Source organism: Nerophis ophidion, linkage group LG13, assembly GCF_033978795.1.
Source record: "Nerophis ophidion isolate RoL-2023_Sa linkage group LG13, RoL_Noph_v1.0, whole genome shotgun sequence".
NCBI lineage: Eukaryota > Metazoa > Chordata > Actinopteri > Syngnathiformes > Syngnathidae > Nerophis > Nerophis ophidion.
In genome coordinates, this window is record NC_084623.1 from 53,979,144 (window position 1) to 54,001,643 (window position 22,500).

The 22,500-nt window shown below is 40.3% G+C and overlaps 1 pseudogene; it reads left to right on the forward strand.

The window, feature by feature from the left end:
• The window catches only part of LOC133564737 (cGMP-inhibited 3',5'-cyclic phosphodiesterase 3A-like), a 166,576-nt pseudogene that overhangs the window by 97,297 nt on the left and 46,779 nt on the right, over positions 1-22,500 (forward strand).

Here is a 22,500-nt window from a genome sequence, read left to right on the forward strand (position 1 = left end):
GTTTTGGAGCAACATATGTTGTCATCCAAGCAACGTTATCATGCTTATTTCAGCAAGACAATGCCAAGCCATGTGTTACAACAGCGTGGCTTCACAGTAAAAGAGTGTAGGTACTAGACTGGTCTGCCTGTACTCCAGACCTGTCTCCCATTGAAAATGTGTGGCGCAATATGAAGCCTAAAATAGCGCAGAATTTGTGAAGCTGTACATCAAGCCAGAATGGGAAAGAATTCTGTCAGGTTCAAACACTGATGACATCTATTGAACAGACAAGAAGCAAGGAATCAAACAGAGACAGAATTCAATTTAGCTCATTGAGGAGAAACGTTTGGGCTGTACTCTTGGTACAGTCTTCCACCACGCTCTGACGAAAGATTGTACGCCTCCTCTTTTATTTGGGATTTCCCTGATTACATGGCAACAGCTGATTTTAAAGGGACCGGAGGTCATAAACAGCCACTACCTTTGGTCACAAAACAGTTCAAAGAAAAAGTGCCTGGAGGGGGGGGAATCAGGTCCTGCTTCCTCACCGCTTTTTGGATCTCGGATAAAGACAAAATCTTCCTGTGGATTAAAATAGAGGAAAGAAACCGACACCTTCATGTAGCTTCCCATCCTACACTGTGGAGTTTTACAAGTCTTTTGATTGGTAAGATCAAAGACAGCTTTTTGTCTGCTCGCCGGGATCTCACTGAAACACAAAGTTTTGGGATAACTTAGATAAAATTATTCTGACAAATTCCCCCTGAAAAGCTTCAAAAAATGGTGTCTCTTCAGTTCCTAAACGTTTAGGGAGTGTTGTTAAAAGGAAAGGCCATGTAACACAGTGGTAAAAATGGCCCCGGGACAACTTTTTTATCATGCTCACGTTAGCATGCAAGCAGTCAACGTTTTTTTAAAGTACCAAGTTATATGACTCTAAAGTGTACGGCTGTAAAAATTAGCAAAAAAAAAAAAAAAAAGTTAGCATGCTAATGTTACGTGCTAACATTATATTTCCATTGCAGATGAGCGTGCGGTCATCTCATCGGACTACGACAGCACGTACGACAGCACCTACGAGACCAACCACAGTGACAGCAGCGACTTTGCACAGAACGAGGAGGAGGCGGACGCCGGCAAGAAGCCGTCGGAGGCCAGGGACGGCTGCAGGGAGTACGCGGCCGAGGGCATCGTCCTGCACCCCCTCCTGCCATCGCCCGAGGTCAGCAGACCGGTTTGGTTTTCAATTCAGTTCTAAAGTTAGCATGCTATCATGCGTCAAGTACGAAGTTACATGCGTATGGCTGCAAAATTTACCAAAAAAAAGTTAGCATGCTAACAGCTAACGCATTTTTAAGCATCAAGTTATATGGCTCTGAGGTGTACGGCTGTAAAATTGGCCCAACAAGTTAGCATTCTAGCAGTTAACATTCTTTGAGCACCAAGTTAGATGACTCTGGCGTGTACGGCTGTAAAAGTGGCTAAAAAAGTTAGCATGCTAATGTCACGTGCTAGCAGAATGGTTTTATTTTCAATTCAGTTCAAACTTTGTCATGATGCATGCGGTCCCGTCTTCGTTAAAGTTAGCATGCTAACGGCTAGCATGTGTCAAGTATTAAGACACATGTGTAAGGCTGCAAAATTGACAAAAAAAGTTAGCATGCTTTCAGCTAGCACATTTCAAAGCACCAAGTTATATGGCTCTGAGGTGTACGGCTGTAAAATTGGCCCAAAAAGTTAAATTGCTAAAAGTTAGCATTTTGCAAGTACCATATATATGACTTTGAAGTGTAAAATTGGAAAAAAATTAAATAAAATAAAAATTTGCATGCTAATGTTAAGTGCTAGCAGACTGGTTTTATTTTGAATTCAGTTCAAACTTTGTCATGATGCGTCCTCGCTAGAGTTAGCATGCTAACAGCTAACATGTGTCAAGTAATAAGGTACATGCGTAGGCTGAAAATTTGATTAAAAAAGTTAGCGAGCATGCTAAAATTAACATGCTAACGGCTAGCATGTTTTAAGTTCAAAGTTAACACAATTTTAAGCACCAAGTTATATGGCTCTGAGGTGTACGGCTGTAAAATTGGCCCAAAAAGTTAATTTGCTAACAGTTAGCATTTTACAAGTACCATATATATGACTTTGAGGTGTACGACTGTAAAATTGGCAAAAAAAAATACAAATTAGCATGCTAATGTCATGTGCTAGCAGAATGGTTTTATTTTCAATTCAGTTCAAACTTTATTGTCATGATGCATGCGGTCCCGTCTTCGTTAAAGTTAGCATGCTAACGGCTAGCATGTGTCAAGTATTAAGACACATGTGTAAGGCTGCAAAATTGACCAAAAAAGTTAGCATGCTTGCAGCTAGCACATTTTAAAGCACCAAGTTATATGGCTCTGAGGTGTACGGCTGTAAAATTGGCCCAAAAAGTTAATTTGCTAACAGTTAGAATTTTACAAGTACCATATATATGACTTTGAGGTGTACAACTGTAAAATTGGCAAAAAAAAAAATACAAATTAGCATGCTAATGTTATGTGCTAGCAGACTGGTTTTATTTCCAAATCAGTTCAAACTTTATTGTCATGATGCATGCGGTCCCGTCTTCGTTAAAGTTAGCATGCTAACGGCTAGCATGTGTCAAGTATTAAGACACATGTGTAAGGCTGCAAAATTGACCAAAAAAGTTAGCATGCTTGCAGCTAGCACATTTTAAAGCACCAAGTTATATGGCTCTGAGGTGTACGGCTGTAAAATTGGCCCAAAAAGTTAATTTGCTAACAGTTAGCATTTTACAAGTACCATATATATGACTTTGAGGTGTACGACTGTAAAATTGGCAAAAAAAAATACAAATTAGCATGCTAATGTCATGTGCTAGCAGAATGGTTTTATTTTCAATTCAGTTCAAACTTTATTGTCATGATGCATGCAGTCCCGTCTTCGTTAAAGTTAGCATGCTAACGGCTAGCATGTGTCAAGTATTAGGACACGTGTAAGGCTGCAAAATTGACAAAAAAAGTTAGCATGCTTGCAGCTAGCACATTTTAAAGCACCAAGTTATATGGCTCTGAGGTGTACGGCTGTAAAATTGGCCCAAAAAGTTAATTTGCTAACAGTTAGCATTTTACAAGTACCATATATATGACTTTGAGGTGTACAACTGTAAAATTGGCAAAAAAAATACAAATTAGCATGCTAATGTTATGTGCTAGCAGACTGGTTTTATTTTCAATTCAGTTCAAACTTTATTGTCATGATGCATGCGGTCCCGTCTTCGTTAAAGTTAGCATGCTAACGGCTAGCATGTGTCAATTATTAAGACACATGTGTAAGGCTGCAAAATTGACCAAAAAAAGTTAGCATGCTTGCAGCTAGCACATTTTAAAGCACCAAGTTATATGGCTCTGAGGTGTACGGCTGTAAAATTAGCCCAAAAAGTTAATTTGCTAACAGTTAGCATTTTACAAGTACCATATATATGACTTTAGGTGTACGACTGTAAAATTGGCAAAAAAAAAATACAAATTAGCATGCTAATGTTATGTGCTAGCAGACTGGTTTTATTTTCAATTCAGTTCAAACTTTATTGTCATGATGCATGCGGTCCCGTCTTCGTTAAAGTTAGCATGCTAATGGCTAGCATGTGTCAATTATTAAGACACATGTGTAAGGCTGCAAAATTGACAAAAAAAGTTAGCATGCTTGCAGCTAGCACATTTTAAAGCACCAAGTTATATGGCTCTGAGGTGTACGACTGTAAAATTGGCAAAAAAAAATACAAATTAGCATGCTAATGTCATGTGCTAGCAGACTGGTTTTATTTTCAATTCAGTTCAAACTTTATTGTCATGATGCATGCAGTCCCGTCTTCGTTAAAGTTAGCATGCTAACGGCTAGCATGTGTCAAGTATTAGGACACGTGTAAGGCTGCAAAATTGACAAAAAAAGTTAGCATGCTTGCAGCTAGCACATTTTAAAGCACCAAGTTATATGGCTCTGAGGTGTACGGCTGTAAAATTGGCCCAAAAAGATAGCATGCTAGCAGTTAACATTCTTTGAACACCAAGTTATATGATAATGGCGTGTACGGCTGTAAAACTGGCTAAAAAAAGTTAGCATGCTAATGTCACGTGCTAGCAGACTGGTTTTATTTTCAATTCAGTTCAAACTTTATTGTCATGATTATTATTGTTATTAGCATGCTTGCAGCTAGCTCATTTTAAAGCACCAAGTTATATGGCTCTGAGGTGTACGGCTGTAAAATTGGCCCAAAAAGTTAAATTGCTAACAGTTAGCATTTTGAAAGTACCATATATATCAGTGGTCCCCAACCACCGGGCCGCAGAAGAATTTTTTATGAAAAAAAAAAAAAATTTTTTTTTTTTTTTTTTTTTTAATTAAATCAACATAAAAACACACACATACAATTAGTGCACCAACCACAAAAAACTCAATTTTTCATGACAAAAATGTCCCTTTTTCATGACAAAGAAGAAAAAAAAAAATAATAATAATAAAAAAAAAGTTTAACATTCCACTTTAAAAGATGATAATGTCTGATGTTGTATCGGATTAATATCGGCGTGGACGTGAAAAAGTTGTATCGGCGCATGGCTGCAAAACAGTATCCGTCACGATAGCAGTAACCATGACAACAATATAAACAACAGGACTAGCTCTGACCGCTGTCAAAAAGGAACACGGGTTGCAGAGTCGTATGCAATAGCATGAGAGTCAGTGTCGGAACATGTAAACATTACAGTCGCAGGAAGTGTTCCGATGCTTCCTGTCCTGCTGGCCATCAGCCACAAACACGCTTCATTGATTCCCGACAAGCCAAATTGTTAGCTGACTTAAATATTTACACTCCAATCCTGGTCTAGAGGAAATGATGTTTACAGTACGGGACAGCAGATGTACATGGTTTGTGTTGGACACAGGGGGGGGGGGGTACTGTCACGTGGAGGGATGCACCGATTAATCTGTAACCGAATATATTCGGCCGAATATGGCAAAAAAAGCTTTCGGTGGAATGAGTTAAAAACAAGGCCGAATAGTGGCGTGTGACGCAGTTTTTTGACGCGGTGGCGTTGGGATATGTTGTGTACCTGTATAAGTGTATGAGGTTACAAGCACACACTTAATTGAGATTTACTTGAGCCTTCTGTTTACATTATTAGCATATCTACTGTGGCTAAGCAGACTTTTGGCAAAAGGACAATAATTCATTTGTTGTGGGTTTATCCACTTTAATGCACTTTTTTTTTTTTTTTGGAATGCATGTTTTGTTTGAAGGCCTAATATAAATGAAAAACTGTGCTTTTTTGAAAAGCAAAGGCTACTGGATTATTAAAAAAGTCAATATTCCATAAAAAATGACTTTAATTGAAAAACATGTCTAAATATTTTTCTAGGGTATTTATGCAATATAAAAAAAAATTGTGAAAAACTGCATTCATTATTCGGTATTCGGCCTTCCGCCAAGCGTTTAAATTTTATTCGGCTTCGGCCACAAATTTTCATTTCGTGCAAGTCCTTTACGGTCATATAGGGATGTACGGGACAAAGTACCGTGGTATTAATGAATTAAAAACGATACTGGACTGCTTCTGAAAAATGCCGCCACTTTTTTTTCCCGGACAAGACGACACGTGTTGGACAACGCACGCAGAAAATGACGAATGAGCGCATTTTGGCTTAAAAACTAAGGATAAAGTTGAAGCTATAAACACTGAAGCTCTAATCACTGAATCAATGTATATATATATATATATATATATATGTGTATATATATATATATATATATATATATATATATATGTATATATACATATGTATATGTATATATATATATATATGTATATGTATATATATATGTATATGTATATATATATATACATATATATATGTATATGGGACGGCGTGGCGCAGTGGGGAGAGTGGCCGTGCGCAACCCGAGCGTCCCTGGTTCAATTCCCACCTAGTACCAACCTCGTCACGTCCGTTGTGTCCTGAGCAAGACACTTCACCCTTGCTCCTGATGGGTGCTGGTTAGCGCCTTGCATGGCAGCTCCATCCATCAGTGTGTGAATGTGTGTGTGAATGGGTAAATGTGGAAGTAGTGTCAAAGCGCTTTGAGTACCTTGAAGGTAGAAAAGCGCTATACAAGTACAACCCATTTATCATTTATTTATATGTATATATATATATATATATATATATATGTATATGTCTTGATTGGATTATCCAGAGAATAGTGCTCGATACCGTGGTAGAGCGCAATATGTAGGTGTGGGAAAAATCACAAGACTACTTCATCTCTACAGAACTGTTTCATGAGGGGTTCCCTCAATCATCAGGAGATTTTAATGGAAGCATTCACATACAATGGTTTGTATAGAGCACAGAGTGGGTGGGTACAGGCAGGCGTAGGGGCGTGGTGATTGGCTCATGTGTTACCTAGGAGGTGTTTCCGTCTGTGGCGGCATGTTGAAACGATTTCACTGCGCTTGTTGAGAGAGGACAGGTCTGGATGATATATAATAAACGGTTTCTCTTTTAAGCATAGGTTGCATCTTTTATTACCACTGTTGTAAGGTGTGCTGGATGCAAGAATTTGCCATGTTATTGAATATTCAACATTATTGTCTTTGAGGTTCCAAATGTGTTTTGCTGAGTTCTGTAGAATTCCGCAAAGTCTGGTTTCTAAAGGAGGCGTTGTGATTATTCCATCTTGTTTTGAACGCTCCTTCGGTTAATCCTACGTATGTGTCGGATGTGTTAATGTCCTTGCGTGTTACCTTTGCTTGGTAAACGACTGATGTCTGTAAGCACCCTCCGTTGAGAGGGCAATCAGGTTTCTTGCGACAGTTACATTCATTATTGGTTTCAGAGTCGTTTAGTCTGGGGGCGGGCAGCCCTTTTGCAATTGTTTTGTTGTGGTATGAAATGATTTGTTGTATGTTATTCATACAGCTGTAGCTCAATTTAATGTTGTTCTTGTTGAATATTTTTCTTAGGGTGTTGCCTTTGTTTTTTAACCATCATCATCCTTTTTTTATCCATCCATCCATCCATTTCCTACCGCTTATTCCCTTTCGGGGTCGCGGGGGGCGCTGGCGCCTATCTCAGCTACAATCGGGCGGATGGCAGGGTACACCCTGGACAAGTCGCCACCTCATCGCAGGGCCAACACAGATAGACAGACAACATTCACACACTAGGGCCAATTTAGTGTTGCCAATCAACCTATCCCCAGGTGCATGTCTTTGGAAGTGGGAGGAAGCCGGAGTACCCGGAGGGAACCCACGCATTCACGGGGAGAACATGCAAACTCCACACAGAAAGATCCCGAGCCTGGATTTGAACCCAGGATTTGAACGCAGGACTGCAGGAACTTCGTATTATGAGGCAGACGCACTAACCCCTCTGCCACCGTGAAGCCCCTTTTTTTATATATTTATGAAATAGAAAAGTACAAAATACAATACAAGGCATGACAAATAATTAAATGGACTTTTAGCACCCTCTGGTGGCGACTAGCGAAAATGACAGACCAGGTTGCGTCCATGCCAAAATGTCGGACAATTCAAACTTAAACATGAACGTACGGACACGTAAAACGCAAATAGTGCAACAATTATTAACTTGTTTTTTAACCATAATCATCCTTTTTTATATATATATTTATGAAATAGAAAATAGAAAAGTACAAAATACAATACGAGACATGACAAATAATTAAATGGACTTTTAGCACCCTCTGGTGGCGACTAGCGAAAATGACAGACCATGTTGCGTCCATGCCAAAATGTCGGACGATTCATACTTAAACATGAACGTACGGACACGTAAAACGCAAATAGTGCAACAATTATTAACTTTTTTTAACCATCATCATCCTTTTTTTCATATATTTATGAAATAGAAAAGTACAAAATACAATACAAGGCATGACAAATAATTAAATGGACTTTTAGCACCCTCTGGTGGCGACTAGCGAAAATGACAGACCAGGTAGCGTCCATGCCAAAATGTCGGACAATTCAAACTTAAACATGAACGTACGGACACGTAAAACGCAAATAGTGCAACAATTATTAACTTGTTTTTTAACCATAATCATCATTTTTTATATATATATATTTATGAAATAGAAAATAGAAAAGTACAAAATACAATACGAGACATGACAAATAATTAAATGGACTTTTAGCACCCTCTGGTGGCGACTAGCGTAAATGACAGACCACTTTGCGTCCATGCCAAAATGTCGGACGATTCATACTTAAACATGAACGTACGGACACGTAAAACGCAAATAGTGCAACAATTATTAACTTTTTTTTAACCATCATCATCCTTTTTTTATATATTTATGAAATAGAAAAGTACAAAATACAATACAAGACAAGACAAATAATTATATGGACTTTTAGCACCCTCTGGTGGCGACTAGCGAAAATGACAGACCACTTTGCGTCCATGCCAAAATGTCGGACGATTCAAACTTAAACATGAACGTACGGACACGTAACACGCAAATATTGCAACAATTATTACCTGCAATGAGTGATCGGAACGCACATACGCACAATTTGTGGTTAGCAGCTCTGCTGGTTTCGATGTCTATAGATCAGGGGTAGGGAACCTATGGCTCTAGACCCAGATGTGGCTCTTTTGATGACTGCATCTGGCTCTCAGATAAATCTTAGCTGACATTGCTTAACACGATAATTATGAATAATTTTGCTGGTAATCACAGTGCTACAAATAACGTGGAGGCATAACTTGGGCTAAGTAAGAAAGCTAAAGCATAAACAGACTATGAACATAAATCAAACAAAACTTACTTGGCATGGCATGAAGCGCGAAACTGTGGCAAGGCATGAAACAAGTCAGCACAGAGCAAGAAAAGATCACATTGACGCCAGGGCGACTGACTGGCAAAGACAAGCTTAAATACTGCCTCTGATTAGTGCTCGAGAAGCAGGTGAGCGGGGATTTTGTCCACCAGAGACAAGTGGACAAAATGAGTAACCACGGACATGGCATTTAGGTGAAAACATGACTTAATTTAAACTAAAAAAAGATACAAACAAAAATCGCTCACAGCGGAGGCATAACTTGGGCTAAGGAAGAAAGCTAACGCATAAACAGACTATGAACATAAATCAAACAAAACTTACTTGGCATGGCATGAAGCGCGAAACTATGGCAAGGCATGAAACAAGTCAGCACAGAGCAAGAAAAGATCACATTGACGCCAGGGCGACTGACTGGCAAAGACGAGCTTAAATACTGCCTCTGATTAGTGCTCGGGAAGCAGGTGAGCGGGGATTTTGTCCACCAGAGACAAGTGGACAAAATGAGTAACCACGGACATGGCATTTAGGTAAAAACATGACTTAATTTAAACTAAAAAAAGATACAAACAAAAATCGCTCACAGTGGAGGCCCAACTTGGGCTAAGGAACAAAGCTAACGCATAAACAGACTATGCACATAAATCAAACAAAACTTACTTGGCATGACATGAAGCACGAAACGATGGCAAGGCATGAAACAAGTCAGCACAGAGCAAGAAAAGATAAAATTGACGCCAGGGCGACTGACTGGCAAAGACAAGCTTAAATACTGCCTCTGATTAGTGCTCGGGAAGCAGGTGAGCGGGGATTTTGTCCATCAGAGACAAGTGGACAAAATGAGTAACCACGGACATGGCATTTAGGTAAAAACATGACTTAATTTAAACTAAAAAAAGATACAAACAAAAATCGCTCACAGCGGAGGCATAACTTGGGCTAAGGAAGAAAGCTAACGCATAAACAGACTATGAACTAAATCAAACAAAACTTACTTGGCATGGCATGAAGCACGAAACTATGGCAAGGCATGAAACAAGTCAGCACAGAGCAAGAAAAGATCACATTGACGCCAGGGCGACTGACTGGCAAAGACAGGCTTAAATACTGCCTCTGATTAGTGCTCGGGAAGCAGGTGAGCGGGGATTTTGTCCACCAGAGACAAGTGGACAAAATGAGTAACCACGGACATGGCATTTAGGTTAAAACATGACTTAATTTAAACTAAAAAAAGATACAAACAAAAATCGCTCACAGCGGAGGCATAACTTGGGCTAAGGAAGAAAGATAACGCGTAAACAGACTATGAACTAAATCAAACAAAACTTACTTGGCATGGCATGAAGCACGAAACTATGGCAAGGCATGAAACAAGTCAGCACAGAGCAAGAAAAGATCACATTGACGCCAGGGCGACTGACTGGCAAAGACGAGCTTAAATACTGCCTCTGATTAGTGCTCGGGAAGCAGGTGAGCGGGGATTTTGTCCACCAGAGACAAGTGGACAAAATGAGTAACCACGGACATGGCATTTAGGTAAAAACATGATTTAATTTATACTAAAAAAATATACAAACAAAAATCGCTCACAGTGGAGGCACAACTTGGGCTAAGGAAGAAAGCTAACGCATAAACAGACTATGAACTAAATCAAACAAAACTTACTTGGCATGGCATGAAGCGCGAAACTATGGCAAGGCATGAAACAAGTCAGCACAGAGCAAGAAAAGATCACATTGACGCCAGGGCGACTGACTGGCAAAGACAAGCTTAAATACTGCCTCTGATTAGTGCTCGGGAAGCAGGTGAGCGTGGATTTTGTCCACCAGAGACAAGTGGACAAAATGAGTAACCACGGACATGGCATTTAGGTAAAAACATGACTTAATTTAAACTAAAAAAAGATACAAACAAAAATCGCTCACAGTGGAGGCACAACTTGGGCTAAGGAACAAAGCTAACGCATAAACAGACTATGCACATAAATCAAACAAAACTTACTTGGCATGGCATGAAGCACGAAACTATGGCAAGGCATGAAACAAGTCAGCACAGAGCAAGAAAAGATCACATTGACACCAGGGCGACTGACTGGCAAAGACGAGCTTAAATACTGCCTCTGATTAGTGCTCGGGAAGCAGGTGAGCGGGGATTTTGTCCACCAGAGACAAGTGGACAAAATGAGTAACCACGGACATGGCATTTAGGTAAAAACATGACTTAATTTAAACTAAAAAAAGATACAAACAAAAATCGCTCACAGTGGAGGCACAACTTGGGCTAAGGAACAAAGCTAACGCATAAACAGACTATGCACATAAATCAAACAAAACTTACTTGGCATGGCATGAAGCACGAAACTATGGCAAGGCATGAAACAAGTCAGCACAGAGCAAGAAAAGATCACATTGACGCCAGGGCGACTGACTGGCAAAGACAGGCTTAAATACGGCCTCTGATTAGTGCTCGGGAAGCAGGTGAGCGGGAATTTTGTCCACCAGAGACAAGTGGACAAAATGAGTAACCACGGACATGGCATTTAGGTAAAAACATAACTTAATTTAAACTAAAAAAAGATACAAACAACAATCGCTCACAGTGGAGGCACAACTTGGGCTAAGTAAGAAAGCTAACGCATAAACAGACTATGCACATAAATCAAACAAAACTTACTTGGCATGGCATGAAGCACGAAACTATGGCAAGGCATGAAACAAGTCAGCACAGAGCAAGAAAAGATCACATTGACGCCAGGGCGACTGACTGGCAAAGACAGGCTTAAATACGGCCTCTGATTAGTGCTCGGGAAGCAGGTGAGCGGGAATTTTGTCCACCAGAGACAAGTGGACAAAATGAGTAACCACGGACATGGCATTTAGGTAAAAACATGACTTAATTTAAACTAAAAAAAGATACAAACAAAAATCGCTCACAGTGGAGGCACAACTTGGGCTAAGGAAGAAAGCTAACGCATAAACAGACTATGCACATAAATCAAACAAAACTTACTTGGCATGGCATGAAGCACGAAACTATGGCAAGGCATGAAACAAGTCAGCACAGAGCAAGAAAAGATCACATTGACGCCAGGGCGACTGACTGGCAAAGACAAGCTTAAATACTGCCTCTGATTAGTGCTCGGGAAGCAGGTGGACAAAATGAGTAACCAAGGAAACCAGACAAGGGAGTGGAAAAAAAAACAGGAACTTAAAGAGTCCAAAGGACAAACAGCACATGGCCAAACAAAAACATGATCAACAGACATGACATTTTCTTTATTATTGGTTAGTTTCAGAATAACAATGTTAATAAAAAGAATAAAATACTTATTATACTCTAAAAAAATGTATCTTACTTAAAATCGCATGCATTTAGTTGTATTCAGTGTTAAAAAATATGATATGGCTCTCACTGAAATACATTTTTGAAATATTTGGCTTTCATGGCTCTCTCAGCCAAAAAGGTTCCCGACCCCTGCTATAGGGGAAAATAATATCGACTTCAATCAATCAATCAATGTTTATTTATATAGCCCCAAATCACAAATGTCTCAAAGGACTCCACAAATCATTACGACTACAACATCCTCGGAAGAACCCACAAAAGGGCAAGGAAAACTCACACCCAGTGGGCAGGGAGAATTCACATCCAGTGGGACGCCAGTGACAATGCTGACTATGAGAAACCTTGGAGAGGACCTCAGATGTGGGCAACCCCCCCCCCCCCTCTAGGGGACCGAAAGCAATGGATGTCGAGCGGGTCTAACATGATACTGTGAAAGTTCAATCCATAGTGGCTCCAACACAGCCGCGAGAGTTCAGTTCAAAGCGGATCCAAGACAGCAGCGAGAGTCCCGTCCACAGGAAACCATCTCAAGCGGATCAGCAGCGTAGAGATGTCCCCAATCGATACAGGCGAGCGGTCCATCCTGGGTCTCGACTCTGGACAGCCAGTACTTCATCCATGGTCATCGGACCGGACCCCCTCCACAAGGGAGGGGGGGGACATAGGAGAAAGAAAAGAAGCGGCAGATCAACTGGTCTAAAAAGGAGGTCTATTTAAAGGCTAGAGTATACAGATGAGTTTTAAGGTGAGACTTAAATGCTTCTACTGAGGTAGCATCTCGAACTGTTACCGGGAGGGCATTCCAGAGTACTGGAGCCCGAACGGAAAACGCTCTATAGCCCGCAGACTTCAGTGCAAAATAGTAGTACATCTAACGCAGGGGTAGGGAACCTATGGCTCTAGAGCCAGATGTGGCTCTTTTGATGACTACATCTGGCTCTCAGATAAATCTTAGCTGACATTGCTTAACACGATAAGTAATTAATAATTACGATGGTAATCACAGTGTTAAAAATAACGTTCAAATTATAAAACATTCTCATGCATTTCAATCCAACCATCCGTTTTCTACCGCACCTGTCCAAGATGTCGCATTAATGGTAAGAAGTAATATATTTATTATTGGTTAAGTTTAAAATAACAATGTTATTAAAAACAATAAGAGGCTTATTATGCTCTAAAATTGTCGGTCTTGTCAAGACCTGGACTATGGTTTGGTTTGTTTTCCCGCGGTGCAAAGCGACTGGAACGGACATGGCATGAAGGTAATGACATCTTTAATCTTAACTCAAAAATATTACAAAAACAAAGGGTGTAAACAAAAGGCGCTCTCAGAGGAGGTTAAAAACTTGGCTATGAAAACTAAAACTCGCACGATGGGAGGATTATGACCATAAAATAAAACTTACAAACTATGGCATGAAAAACTTAGAGCATGGATTATCGGCATGGATAACATACTAGGAGGTGATAGAGCAGAGTCGGGAACCTTTTTGGCTGAGAGAGCCAAGAAGCCAAATATTTTCAAATGTATTTCCGTAAGAGCCATATAATATATTTTTTTAACACTGAACACAACAAAACGCGTGCATTCTCAAGAAAGACCAACATTTCTAGAGAGGTCTCCTATTCTTTGTAATAACATTGTTATTCCGAAGCTAACTGTGGAGGGGGCGTGGCCTGCGAGCCTGCAGCGAATCAGGGTGTTGCCGAGACAGGCCTTGAATTCAGCGACGGGTGCGTAGACGGCCCACCTGGGCCTTTTTATCTGATCACCTGTCGCTATGTTATAAGCAGCAGCCAGGAGGAGAGACGGGCTTGGTGCGAGAAACCAGAGCGCGAGCGATAAGGAAAGAGAAAAAGACAATTGCTGGAAAGCAACAGAGAGACTTATTGAAAAATAAAACGATATCGTAACCCTGAAACTGGCTCTCATGTCGGTGCTTGGGGGTCTGAAGAACCCTCTGGAGGGCAAAGCCTACACTAACCAATAATAAATAAATTACTTCTTACCAACTTCTTGAACATAAAAATGCATGACAATATTTTATATTTTGAACGTTATTTTTAACACTGTGATTACAAGTGGAATTATTCATTATTCATCGTGTTAAGCAATGTCAGCTCAGATTTATCCGAGAGCCAGGTGCAGTCATCAAAAGAGCCACATTTGGCTCGCGAGCCATAGGTTCCCCTACCCATGTGATAGAGGGTGAGTAGAAGATGATGTCGCCAAGCTGACTGCCTGGCAACTGCAGGCTTAAATGGTGATGTGGTGATTGACAACAGGTACATGAGTTCAAGTGAATCAGGTGTGTGAGTTGTGAAAACAGGTGAACTGATCGGTAGTCATGGAAACAAAAACAAACCAGGGTGCGCAAAAAACAGCAACTAATGGAGTCAAAAACAAAACAGAACATAACTAAACAGAACATGATCACAAAGAAATGACAGGTCTTACTTAAAGGGGAACATTATCACAATTTCAAAAGGGTTAAAAACAATAAAAATCAGTTCCCAGTGGCTTGTTTTTTTTGAAGTTTTTTTCAAAATTTTACCGGTCTCGGAATATCCCTAAACAAAGCTTTAAAGTGCCTTATTTTCGGCTCTCTGCGAAGACACTGGCCATTTCCCTGTGACGTCACACAGTGCTGCCAATGTAAACAAACAATGGGAATACCACAGCAAGATATAGTGACATTAGCTCGGATTCAAACTCGGATTTCAGCGATTCAACAGATTACGCATGTATTGAAACAGATGGTTGGAGTATGAAAATATTGAAGAAGAAACTGAAGCTATTGACACTATTCATAGCCATAGCATGGCCGAATAGCTGCGTTAGCATCACCGGTAAAATGTGCGGACCAAACGATCAGGACTTTCGCATCTTTTGACACTGGAGCAACTTAAATCCGTTGATTGGTAAGTGTTTGTTTTGCATTAAATGTGGGTGGAAGGAAACGTAATATAGTTGCATATGCATCTACAGGTTATCCATACATCTCTGTGCCATGTCTGCTTTAGCACCGTCGGTAAATAGCATGTTAGCATCGATTAGCGTAGCATGTTAGCATCGATTAGCTGGCAGTCAACATCAACAAAACTCACCTTTTTGATTTCGTTGACTATCGTTGCAAATGCGTCTGCAGGTTATCCATACATCTCTGTGCCATGTCTGCTTTAGCATCGCCAGTCAAATATGGAGACACTCCGGCACATTCAATGGGGGTCTGGCGGCACACACTTTGGCATCTTCGGGCCATTGGTGCAACTTGAATCCCTCCCTGTTAGTGTTGTTACACCCTCCGACAACACACCGTCGAGGCAAGATGTCTCCAAGGTTCCAAAATATCGTCAAAAAAACGGAAAATAACAGAGCTGAGACCCGGTGTTTGTAATGTGTTGAAAATGAAAATGGCGGGTGTGTTACCTCGGCGACGTCACATTCTGACGTCATCGCCTCCAGCGAGATAAACAGAAAGACGTTTAATTCGCCAAAATTCACCCATTTAGAGTTCGGAAATCGGTTAAAAAAATAGATGGTCTTTTTTCTGCACCATCAAGGTATATATTGACGCTTACATAGGTCTGCTGATAATGTTCCCCTTTAAAAACGTTGTATTCGGTGTTTAAAAAAATATTATATGGCTCTCACGGAAATACATTTTGAAATATTTGGCTTTCATGGCTCTCTCAACCAAAAAGGTTCCCGACCACTGATCTAACGTGAGCTACAACCAATTCAAAACCAAGATTCCACAACATGGCATTTCAACTGCTGTTAAATAACTGCGCATCTTACAATAAACATCACGTTAGCTTTAGTGTAATTTACAATATTTTGCCGAGCAATATCGGAACATGTCTTACCATTAGCAGAGTGCAGGAAAGTCTGCTAATAGCTTCCGGTTCCCGGTCATTTTTACAGATTTTTAGGTACCAGCAGATGGCGCAATTGGACCTCATTGCATTACAAAACAATATACATATTTTAGCAGGAATTTCACTCAAATAATTAAAGTATTTTTTATACCCGTTACATATATATGTATGTATGTATATATATATATATATATATGTGTATGTATGTATATATGTATATGTGGTATAATAATAATAAAACCTTATAAATACAATAGGGTCCTCTGTCCCAAAGGGACATTCGGTCCCTAAAAAATGGTCAACAAAATTAAAAAGTATATATTTTTTGGCCCAAGATGAGAAATGGTGAACATGTTAAAAATAAACATATATAATGTTTTGTTGTCCCCCCACCCACAGGACAAGCTGATGTTGGCCCCGGAGCCCCTGCTGATGGATCCTCTCATGAGCCAACTGGACATTTGGAATTTTCCCATTTTCAGTTTAGTGGAGAAGACTCACGGCAAGACCGGCTGCATCCTCAGCCAGGTGAGCACTGCACCCTCGTTTTATTTAACGGACCAATCGTTGAAGTGAGAAGTTGTTGTCTCAAAAGCTGAGGTCTCTGTGTGTGTGATGACCTCCCAGGTGTCCTACAAGCTCTTCGAAGATTCGGGCCTGTTTGAGACCTTCAAGATTCCTCTGGCGGAGTTCATGAACTACTTTCACGCTTTGGAGAACGGCTACAGAGACATCCCCTGTGAGTGGATACAGCCAGCATTGTTTCCATTCCTTTTGCATTAAAGCGGGGGTCCCCAAACTAGCGTCCAAAATCCAATAATAATAATAATAGATTTTATTTGTGAAAGCACTTTACAGTGAGCAAACAACCTCAAAGTGCTACAGAGCATTCAAAAAATAAAAACTAGAACAGTCTAGAAAAGGTTTTTTTTTAAAAGAAAGGTTTTTAAGCCTTTTTTTAAATCATTCACGGTCTGTGGTGCCCTCAGGTGGTCAGGGAGAGTGTTCCACAGACTGGGAAGGGCGGAGCAGTGAGCCAGGTCTCCCATTGTTCGGAGTAGTCCTATGTAAAAAAATTAATAAATAATGTTTTTTATTATTATTTTTTAATATGTCCTTTCTAGCCCGTCCATCAATCCATTTTCTACGGCGTGTTACTCTCGGGGTCTCCTAGCCGCTCCGGCGAATCATATTTGACGTAATTACGTACCTACGTACGTACGTAACGCAATGCACGCGAAGCATTAGCTTTAGGTGTTGTTAATAATAGCAATTTGGATAGCTTAAGTTAGCTGTCATTGAGTGTATAGTCTAACACAGGGGTCTCCAAACTACAGCCCACGGGCCAGATACGGCCCACCACTATCCAAAATCCAGCCCACGGGTTATAATAATAATAATATATTTTATTTGTAAAAGCACTTTACATTGAGCAAACAACCTCCAATTGCTACAGTGCGCTAAAAAATAAAAAAAATAAAAACTACAACAGCCTAATAGCTAGAACTAGCACACATATATCTAAAAAAAAAAAAAAAAAAAGCATTTTTAAAAAGAAGGGTTTTTAAGCCTTTTTTAAAAGCATCCACAGTCTGTGGTGCCCTCAGGTGGTCAGGGAGAGCGTTCCACAGACTGGGAGCGGCGGAGCAGAAAGCCGGGTCTCCCATTGTTCGGAGTAGTCCCAAGTAAAAAAAAAAACATGTTGTTTTTTTAAAAAAAATGTTTTTTATTATAATTTTTTTAGTGTATCCTTTCTAACCCATCCATCAATCCATTTTCTATGGCGTGTTACTCTCGGGGTCTCCATATTTGATGTAATTACGTACGTACATAATAAATTGCACACACATTATTTTTGGGTGTTGTTGGTTAATAGCAATTTGGATAGCTTATGTTAGCTGTTATTGAGTGCATATTCTATCACAGGGGTCTCCAAACTACAGCCCACGGGTAATAATAATAATAATAATAATAATAATAATATATTTTATTTGCAAAAGCACTTTACGTTAAGCAAAATACCTCAAAGTGCTACAGTGCATTAAAAATATAAAAACTAGAACAGTATAATAGCTAGAACTAGCACACATATATGTAAAAAAGGCTTTTAAAAAAATCATCCACAGTCTGTGGTGCCCTCAGGTGGTCAGGGAGAGCGTTCCACAGACTGGGGGCGACGGAGCAGAAAACCCGGTCTCCCATTATTTGGAGTAGTCCCAAGTAAAAAAAAAAACATGTTTATTTATTTATTTATTTATTTTTTTTAATTGTCTTTACTAGCCCGTCCATCCGCTTTTTACTCTCTCCTACCCGCTCTGGCAAATCATATTTGACATAATTACGTACGTACGTGAGGCAATGCACACGCGCATTAGGTGTATATTGTAATGTCCTGGAAGAGTGTAGTGCTGCAAGGGGTTCTGGGTATTTGTTGTGTCGTGTTTATGTTGCGTTACGGTGCGGATGTTCTCCCTAAATGTGTTTGTCATTCTTGTTTGGTGTGGGGTTCACAGTGTGGCGCATATTTGTAACAGTGTTAAAGTTGTTTATACGGCCACCCTCAGTGGGACCTGCACGGCTGTTGACCAAGTATGCCTTTCATTCACTTGTGTGTGTGAAAAGTCGTGGATATTTATTGGCGCTCTCTACTTCTCCCTACATCCGTGTACACAGTGGAGTTTTAAAAAGTCATAAATTTTACTTTTTGAAACCGATACCGATAATTGCCGACATTACATTTTATAGCATTTATGGGACATCTCTAATACATGTATATATATATATATATATATATATATATATATATATATATGTGTATGTATATATATATATATATATGTGTATGTATATATGTGTGTATGTATGTATATATGTGTGTATGAATGTATATATATATATATATGTGTGTGTATATGTGTGTATGTATGTATATATATATACATTCATACACACATATATACATACATATATATACTGTATGTATATACAGTATATGTGTGTATGTATGTATATATATGTATGTATATATATATGTGTGTATGTATGTATATATATGTATATATATATATGTATATGTGTGTGTATGTATGTATATATATGTATGTATATATATATATGTATGTATGTATATATATATGTATATGTGTGTGTATGTATGTATGTATGTATATATATATATATATATATATATATATATATATATATATATATATATATATATATATATATTAAACAAATGGCCTTTTCCTTACACTGCGTCAAACCCTTTGAGTGAACACCTGACTGGTCTCACTTCACAATGTTTTGAGATCAACGGAACTGTATCCCATAATATTAACATATATTTGTTGTACAAGCAGGTTGATTGGCAACACTAAATGGTCCCTAGTGTGTGAATGTGAGTGTGAATGTTGTCTGTCTATCTGTGGTGGCCCTGCGATGAGGCGGCGACTTGTCCAGGGTGTAGTCCGCCTTCCGCCAGGTTGTAGCTTAGATAGGCTCCGGCGCCCCCCGCCTCCCCGAAGGGAATAAGCGGTAGAAAATGGATGGATGGAAGCAGTACAGACAGCTCTATGATACAATTAGCAGTGACTGTGAGAGTACACATCATCATGCTTCTACTGCCCTCTGCTGGTCTTGTCAGATCACAACAGGATCCACGCCACTGATGTGCTGCACGCCGTCTGGTACCTCACAACGCAGCCCGTGCCCGGCCTGCCCCCGCCCTGACTGAAAACGGCACATACAATGGCGAGGAAACCTTCTCCCCCAAATTTTCGTGTGTTACTCTTCCTCAAACTCCCGTCTTCCTCGCTGCAGACTCGGCGAACGGCATGACCCCCGGCGCCGCGGCCTTTCTGTCATCAAAGATGAGCGCCGCGCCGGAGGAAGGCTACGGCTCTTTGTCCGCCCTCATCCCGGGCCTGGAGCTGATGGCGTTGTACGTGGCCGCCGCCATGCACGATTACGACCACCCAGGAAGAACCAACGCCTTTCTAGTAGCCACCAGTGCGCCGCAGGTAACAATAAAAAAAAAAAAAAAATGTAAACACAACGGCCATCTTTATGAATTCATATCCGCACAGGAAGCATCTTTCAATCCGTCAACAACATCGTTATTGGTCAATTCCTTCAATTCTGACTGAACAAAAAGGGAAAAATCGTAGAATTCAAAACTTTATCGGTACCGTATTATTTTTAATTCATTTAAAACCTCTTCTCACTCCGGCCCTTACCAAAGGCATGCGGTAAATTTAGGCCTGCGCTTAAAAATTTGAGTGTGATGTAAGGATACCATCATGGCGGCATAGCTCGGTTGGTAAAGTGGCCGTGCCAGCAACTTGAGGGTTGCGGGTTCGATTCCCGCTTGTGCCATCCTAGTCACTGTGAAGCGAAGTGAATTATATTTATATAGCGCTTTTCTCAAGTGACTCAAAGCGCTTTACATAGTGACACCCAATATCAAAGTTACATTTAAACCAGTGTGGGTGGCACTGGGAGCAGGTGGGTAAAGTGTCTTGCCCAAGGACAAGACGGCAGTGACTAGGATGACACAAGCGGGAATCGAACCTGCAACCCTCAAGTTGCTGCACGGCCACTCTACCAACCGAGCTATGCCGCCCCACCTGCTCCCAGTGCCACCCACACTGGATTAATGTAATTTAGATATTGGGTGTCACTATGTAAAGCGCTTTGAGTCACTTGAGAAAAGCGCTATATAAATATAATTCACTAATTCACAAAAGCACATTTAATTAAAAAAAAACGTTACTATGGTCTTACTTTGACTTATAAATGAAGTCCATGCGCAGCTCCTTCTGATCAAAAGCATCGATAACTTCTTTAAAGAAGTCTTCCTTATCTTTCTTCAGTTTTAAAAGTCTCTCCGTCTCGATGGAGATCTTCCTTTATTACCTCCCGCTTCGATTGAAAGTCCAGTTTAGAAAATTGTTTAATTTTAGATATGTAATCCTCCATGTTAAGGAGGTTTGAGCAAGTCTTTATTGACACACAAGAGTTCGGGACTTTTCAGTCACGTGTGTCCGTCTTTAATCTCTCTTGGCGATTAGATAATCAAGGTCCCAGCTGGGCAATCTACTCACCTGTCAGCTGGGCTTCGAAGCCGGGGCCATACACACTCCATTCCCGCAGGAGGCGCGCCAACCACGCCCCCCCACCCTCCACACACGTATTATTAGAAAAAGGTTTGATCAAGTAAAATTGACGTGTTTCCTGGACAATAGCAGCGTTTTATAAACCACACCCACTAAATTTTGGAAGAAAATGTTTTTTTTCTTCCATATATAAGCTGCGCCGGACTATAAATTGCGGACACATACGTTGTGAAATGAGTTATTTACACAGAAATATTCTGTAAATGTTTATTTTCATACCTGTAACAAGGCAGTAAAACGGCTGATAAGACAAAACAGAAGTCATCGCCTTGGAGCCACTAGCTGCAGGAAATCACATATTATTAGAAATGGTATGATCAAGTAAAATTACCGCGTTTTCCGGTGTATACGCATTCGAAAAATTTTACAGGATTTTTTTTTTCCCCCCACTTATTAGCCGCAAATATATACGTTGTGATGTGAAGTGAAGTGAGTTATATTTATATAGCGCTTTTCTCAAGTGACTCAAAGCGCTTTACATAGTGAAACCCAATATCTAAGTTACATTTAAACCAGTGTGGGTGGCACTGGGAGCAGGTGGGTAAAGTGTCTTGCCCAAGGACACAACGGCAGTAACTAGGATGGCACAAGCGGGAATCGAACCTGCAACCCTCAAGTTGCTGACACGGCCACTCTACCAACCGAGCTAAATAACTTGTGAAAGTTATTTACACAGTAAAATGTAGTAAATGTTTATTTACGCACCTTAATTGTTTCCAAACGGTGTCTGTAAGAAGGAAGTAAAACGGCTGATCAGATAAAACAGAAGTCATCGCCACGGACCCACGAGCTGCGGAAGCTAGCTCTCCGAACTCCTAAACAGACTGTCAGGTTCAAACACCGATGACATCTACTAAACAGACAAGAAGCAAGGAATCATGCAGAGACAGAGTTCAATTTAGCTCAATGAGGAGAGACATTTGGGCTGAACTCTAGTTACAGATCCAAACTACGCTCTAAAGTCCAGCCTATGTGCTTCCTCTATTTATTTGGGAGGTCCCTGGTTAATTTACTGAAGCTGCAGCTGGAAGAGGTGGGGTAATCTTAGCAGCCCCAGTTAGACACAATATAGGACTATTCAAGAAATACAAATGTGCTGACACTCGTGATATCGCCCTGTCTCTGCTCTGTCTGCGTCACGGCACTCAATGTCCGGACTTGGCTGGTCTGGACACATGACACTGATACGAGACAGCTTGCATTCTTTTGGTTGCCAGATTTGCACAGATAGAAAAATACAA